A 7,024-nucleotide genomic window follows, 5' to 3' on the forward strand; every position below is an offset into this window, starting at 1 on the left:
GGTGCCGTCAGCCAAACAATGTCGACTGGCGGCCCCCAGGAGGAGAGCCTTCTCTATGGGGGCACCTGCCATCTGGAACGAGCTCCCCCCGGAGATACGGAGGATCCAAGACCTACGCATCTTCCGCCGCGCCCTAAAAACGTTTTTATTCCAACAGGCTGGTCTGGCCTAACTCTCCCTTTTAAATTGGCCTTTAAATTGGCTTTAAATTGGGTTTTAAATCTCTTTTAGTTAAATTGGATGTTTTAATCTTTGAACCTAATCCTAAATTATTTAATAGTTTTTAATAGTTTTTAACTTTTGTATGTCTTTGTATTTATTTATGGCTGTTCACCGCCCTGAGTCCCTCGGGAGTAGGGCGGTATACAAATATGAAAAATAAAATAAATAAAAATAAATAATAAATCTGCAATCTACACAGTCACACGTAGACGTTTCTTACTTTGCCAAACAACCTCTTTCTTTCCGTTGGGGCAGCTAAAAACGGGTAGGTGTAGTGTCCAATTCCTTTCTCAGTCCAGCTATTTAAACCATCCTCTCTCCATGTTCTATTTTCTCATTTATTAGCGTTCACTTCTTTTAATTTTCACGTCTGGTTGAAGTTCGCCCTCTTCCTTTTAACTCTCCTCGTTGTTTGCCGCCCGTTTGAATTTCTGAGTTTTCTCCTGCCCGCTGCCCCTCCGAAAATCAGCTTCTCCTCTTCAGGTTCCCGCAAGATGAAAGTATTTAAAGTTTTCTCAGTTCACTCACACTGCCAGTCTTTGCACCGTACACACTATTTTGCTTCCCGTTGGTATCTCTCGGGGTGTTGAGCCTCTATGTCAACCACACCGGCCAGCTTCTTCCAAGTTCGGAATGAGGGTCCTTCCTGGTGTGACAGGAGATCGCACCTCTCCTGGCCTCCTCCGAAGATTCCCCTCCTTACTGCCAGTCCCTCCAGGACCGATCTTCGCCCGAAAGGGCTCCAAAACTTAGAAATTCAGCACTGGGAACAGAGTGCTTCTTTTCCCGTGCCGCCACGACCCTACGTCACCGCCAGAAGTCCTGGGTTAGGGTTTTCATCAGGGATGAAATCTAAACATTTTCCCTACTGGTTCTATGGGTGTGGATTAATTGGTGGGCATGGCTTGGTGGTCAAGTGGCCAAGTGGGCGTGGCCAATAATAAATAATAAAAATAATAAACAAAGTACACAAAACAAAAAGAGGTACCAAAAACCAACTTTCATACTTTACACACACACAACACAACACAACTGACTTACAACACAACACAACTGACTCACACAATGTAAAAGCAACTGCACTTGACCCAAAATGGTCCCTGCAACAAGCAGGAACCTCATAGAGGCACAAAAAGCTCAAAAACCTACTTTCACACTTTACACACACATAACACAACACAACTGACTCACACACAATATAAAAGCAGATGCATTTGCCCAAAATGACCTCTGCAACAAGCAGGAACTTCACACAGCCACAAAAAACTCAAAAACCAACTTTCACACTTTTTCCACAGAAAATGCCACATACAGCTTTATGAGATTTTGTGTGTTTGTTTAGTTAGAGTGAAACACTACAGAAACACAACAAATCTCAGAAAGCTGCACAAATATCTTATTTTATTCTTTTATTTATATTTTTAGATAAAAGCAGCTAAATTTAAAATTTCCTTAACTATAAATTGCTATGTCTAAAAAAAAAAAAATAAAACTCCTAAAAATACCCCAATTAACTATTTTTTTAAAGCTCCCCCTCCCCCAAAAAAACCAATTACTTACCCAATTGAAGGCACAAGGCAGGCAGATTCAGTTGCTCACCGATGAGATTGATTGCAGAGATTGCAGCAGGCATAGCAAGGCCGGAAAAGGGAGTGAGCCGGAAAAAAAGCGGCAAGTGGCCAAGCGGGCAAGTGGGTGACTTGAGCCGATCTGGTCCAAACCGGGAGCATTTCACCCCTGGTTTTCATCCTGGTTCTAGCCTTTCATTCAGTCAGGAGGTCATCAAAATGCACTCGGAGAGTTGTCATAAACAAGTCATAATCCCCCACCAGTGGGGAATCTTCATTATGAAGGGCCATCATCCACTCAGCTTCGGTCCTCTCCAGGTCATGGTGACACATCACACCTTTGCCACCTCTGAGGCAAAATCCTCCTAGTACTCCTGCATATGATTCCAGACTTGGGCTAGGAAGAATCCCAAAGCCTTGGGATCTCCTCCATATTTTACTCCTAGCTGAGGAACCTGTTCTGTCCCCGTCTCACACACGCACACCAGCAGTCGACCAAGAGTTAAATAAACTAGCAGACAAGAATTTCCTTTGATAACAGAATTGGCAGCAACCCAGTGGCTGCTTACCAACAGTTTTTTACTTACAAAGGAGGTTTATCTCCTCCGACCGAAAACATCAAAGTCCACAAAAGCCAAAGAATAGTCAAGTCCAGTCCAAAAAATCACTCCAAGCAGAGTATATAACAAAGTTCCAGAAATGCAGAATGACTTGCTAGCTTTCAGTTTTGTCTGTCACAAAGCCTGAATGGCCACCACACCCCCTTTTATCCTCTGTGGGGTGTGGTCCAGTGATTCAGCTTAATCTCTGGCACGCCTCCTTTTCTGCTGTGCGCGCTTGTCTTTCCGACACTGTCAGGGATCCAGCCAAGACTTATCTCCATCGCTGTCTAACTGCGGCTGCTCGGAAGTGCCTGGATCCTGGTCTATCTCTTCTCCTTCGGAAGACACCTGAGGCATTGCCAGAGAGGAGGGTCCTGGAGAGGGAGGCCTTGCCAACTCCTCTCCTTCACTTTTGGAGTCTTCTCCCTCCGATAAGACGGGCTCGGGGGTCGGAGTCACAACAGAACCTTTGGAATTCAGTGCTTCCGGGTGATTACCCCTCCCCCCCCCCGGCCTGGGCTGCAGCCACCGCTTGAATGCTGGCAGCCTGCGCTGGCTCTGACCGAGCTCTTCTCATCTGGGTTTTCAGGGGCTCCAGCTCCTCCCCCTGGTTGCTCAGCTTCCTCCCATGCAGGTAAGGTATACCTTTCATGTGCTCTCTGACTTTCAAGAGCTTCTTTCAAGAGATGCTGGGGTTGGGTCAACAGGAGGTCTTCTTTGTCAGCTTCCTCCCAGGAAGCCTCTCCATGCCGGCATCTGGCAGCTGTCACCCTGGGGGGATTTCCTCCGGAGCCTCCATCCTCCCTACGCTCAGCGACCATTTGGCTCTGACCAGCTTTTCTTCAATCTGCAGTTCAGACATCCACTCCAAGTCTTCCCAGCCATGGCGGTACTGAGGTGGGGGAGATTCAACCCAGCAGCTCCCATGTCCTCCTGGTCACTGTCTTGGTTAGACATTCTTTGCTCATCGCCCATGGTAGAGTTTTCTCTGGGATGGCTGATAAAGCAGATCTTGCTTAATGTCAGGTGTGCCTCCGTTCAAAATTTAAGAAAGAAAACCCCCCAACTCCATGTTTGTAGAGAATAGGCATTGGTCTTACCTTGAAGGCCAAATTTCTTGATAGTTGTGTCATCGTCCAGATGTGGGCTGCTTCAGTCGGATCTGTTGCTGGCTGAGCCATAGTTTTTTTGACCACGCCCCTTGCTCCTCCCTTTGGGGCCCAGTTTGGCGAAGAAGGCCACAGGAACAAGCTCCAACAGGAACCATCATCCTCAGAAATAGAAACTGGTCCAACAGGACAACTAGAAATAAACTCCTTTAACATTAACAAAAAACAAACTGTACAGGCCCTGAGACAGAGGGAGGGGCTGGACGATGACACAACTATCAAGAAATTTGGCCTTCAAGGTAAGACCAATGCCTAATTTCCTTGATCCAGTTGTGTCATCGTCCAGATGTGGGACATACCAAAGTTTTGGCAGTCCTAAGGGCGGGATGACAAAGGGCCTGAGGAGACCCCTGACCGGTGCACCTGTTGCAAAACCCTCCTGCCAAATGTCGCTTCCGCAGAAGCAAAGACATATAACTTGTAATGTCTAATAAATGGCGAGGGGGTGGACCAGGTGGCCGCCCTGCAGATCTCCTCAAGGGAAGCCTGAGTTGCCCAGGCCGCCGATGTAGCCGCACTCCGGGTGGAGTGAGCAGTAATTTGACTGGGAATAGGAACCGCCTGGGCTTGATATGCCGAGGCAATACATGCTCTGATCCAGCGACCAACTGTTGCAGATGAAGCTTTATTCCCTAAGGAACTTGGCAAGAAAGAGACAAACAAGGCCTCGGATTTTCTGAAAGGGGCAGTTCGTGTAATGTATATTTTCAGAGCCCTCCGCACATCTAAGGTGTGCCACCTCCGTTCCAAGTTATGGGAAGGTCTAGGACAAAAATTGGGAAGAATAATGTCCTGAGTCCTATGAAATAGTGAATTAACTTTAGGAATAAAGGAGGGGTCCAGTCGTAAGACGACGGTGTCGGGTCTGAATATGCATAGATCTTCCCTAACAGAGAGGGCTGCCAGCTCTGAGATACGGCGAGCCGAAGTTATGGCCACTAAGAAAGCTACCTTAAGGGTAAGGAAACGAAGATGGACCGTGCGGAGGGGCTCAAAGGGAGATGCAGTCAAGGCGTCAAGGACTCTGGGTAAGTCCCAAGTGGGATACCTATGAATCGAGGAAGGCCGTAAGAGCCTGACACCTCTCAGAAATTTTCTAATAACGGGGTGGTGAGTGACCGGCTGTTCAGAGGGCTTGGATAGGGCCGTAGACAGTGCCGCCACATGTCTTCTAAGGGTGCTGTGGGCCAGACCGCGGTCCAAGCCATCCTGCAGGAATTCTAGGATCTGAGGAGGGGAGGCTAGCAGAGGATTGATCTGGTGGGACCTACACCATCGTACAAAAGCTACCCAGGTGATATTGTAAATCCTAACCGTGGACCTGCATCTACAAGCCTGTACAGTAGGAATCACCCTATCTGAATACATGTCCTGCTTTAGGAGGGCCCTTTCAAGTGCCAAGCAGTCAGTTGGAGCCACTGAGGCTCCGGATGGGTCAGGACTCCCTGCCTCAGGACGATCTGGTCCGATGGAATCCTCCAATGGTGTGATATGGAGAGATTGACCAGATCCGCAAACCACGGGCGCCGTGGCCAGTGCGGAACTATCAGGATTATTTCCGCCCTGTCGGCGACCACCTTCTGGAGCAGAGCTGGGATCAGAGGCAGAGGTGGGAAGGCATAGTGAAGACCGGGAGGCCATGTGAGGCGGAGAGCATTGATCCCTTCCGCTCCCGGAGTCAGGAACCTTGAAAAGAAGCGAGGAAGTTGAGTGTTCAGATTCGTTGCGAAGAGGTCTATGCGTGGAAACCCGAACCTGTTGCATATCGCTTGGAAAATGTCCGGATGGAGCTGCCACTCGGCATTGTCTATCTGAGTTCTGCTGAGGAAATCTGCTTGGATGTTTTCTGTCCTCGCTATGTGATCTGCTCGGATGGAGAGGAGATGTTGCTCGGCCCACTTGCCTAGACGAAAGGCTTCCTCCATGAGACGTCTCGATCGAGTCCCCCCTTGACGATTGACATGTGCTTTTGCAACTACGTTGTCTGTCAGCACCAGAACGTGATGGTTTTGAACAAGCTGTTGAAACTGTATGAGAGCTAGGCGGATGGCCTTCAGTTCTAGCCAATTTATGGGGTTGGACAGGTCTGATGGAGACCAACGACCTTGAGCCACATGCGATTCGAGATGTGCCCCCCAGCCATGAAGACTGGCATCCGTCGTGAGGGTGATCCTGTTTTGGTCCATGAAAAGACATCCCCCGTCTAGAGAAGGCGATGTCCACCAGTGTAGTGATCGCCTGACTGATAGTGGGACTCTGACAATGGCCATGGTGTGAGCTTGTTGCTTTTGTTGGAAAGGCAGTAGAAACCACTGCAGGTGTCGGGCGTGAAGGCGTGCCCAGGGGACGATCTGAATGCAAGAGATCATTTTGCCTAGAAGTTTTGACAAGGTGGCCAATGGAACAGAAGGGTTTTTGTGAATGTGAGCTATCATGTCTTTGATGTCGGCTCGGCGTTCCAAGGACAGGTAGACTGCGCCTTGATGTGTATCTATGATGGCCCCGAGGTGGACGAGTCTGTGGGTTGGTACTAAGTGGCTCTTCTTGTAGTTGACTAGGAACCCGTGTTCGGTCAAGGTTTGAATTGTGATGTGTAGATCGTGTAAGGCTTGGTCGTGAGATGGAGCTAGAATCAAAATATCGTCCAGGTAAGCCTGGAGTCTTACCGGTTGTTGCCTCAGGTGAGCTGCTACTACTGCCAGTTCCTTTGTGAAGACCCTTGGTGCGGACGCCAGGCCGAAGGGAAGGGCCCGGTACTGTAGATGTTTTCCTGCGTAGCTGAAGCGGAGATATTGCCGATGCCTTGGAAGTATTGGGATGTGAAGGTAGGCCTCTGTGAGATCTATGGAAACTAGAAAGTCGTTGGGACGAATCCCCTGAAGAATAGAGGTTAGTGAACACATTTTGAATCTGCGATACACTATGTAAGAATTGAGAGATTTTAAATCCAGTATTGCCCTCCACCCCCCCGACCATTTTGGAACCACAAACAGGATAGAATAAAATCCCTGTTTCCATTCGCTTTGAAGGACCTCCTCTATGGTGCGAATATGCAGATGTTGAACCGCTTGGTCCATCAGGAGGCGTCTGGACTCGCTGCTGTAAGGTGGGCATTGAATGAAATGTGTCGGAGGTGTGGATAGAAATTCCATGGGGAGGCCAAATGTTACTATGGATAGGACCCAGAGGTCTGGGGTAGAGGCTTTCCACCTGTCTGCGAAGAGAGCCAGGCGGCCTCCAGTGGGAGGGTTTGGTGATGAATTACTTACGGCTGCAGGACTGGCGGTAGCCGGAGCCACGAAAGGGCCGCTTGGACTGTGTGAATTGTCTGCCCCTATCCCGAAAGGACTGACGGTCCGAAGACCGGCTTGATCCCTGAGGGAAGCCCTGTTGGGAGGTGTTTCCATGGTAATAGGGACGAAAGGATGCCCTCTTGTAATAAGGATAAGATCGTCTGTCAACA

Source organism: Pantherophis guttatus, chromosome 4 (assembly GCF_059756535.1).
Source record: "Pantherophis guttatus breed Tessera chromosome 4, ASM5975653v1, whole genome shotgun sequence".
Classification (NCBI taxonomy): domain Eukaryota; kingdom Metazoa; phylum Chordata; class Lepidosauria; order Squamata; family Colubridae; genus Pantherophis; species Pantherophis guttatus.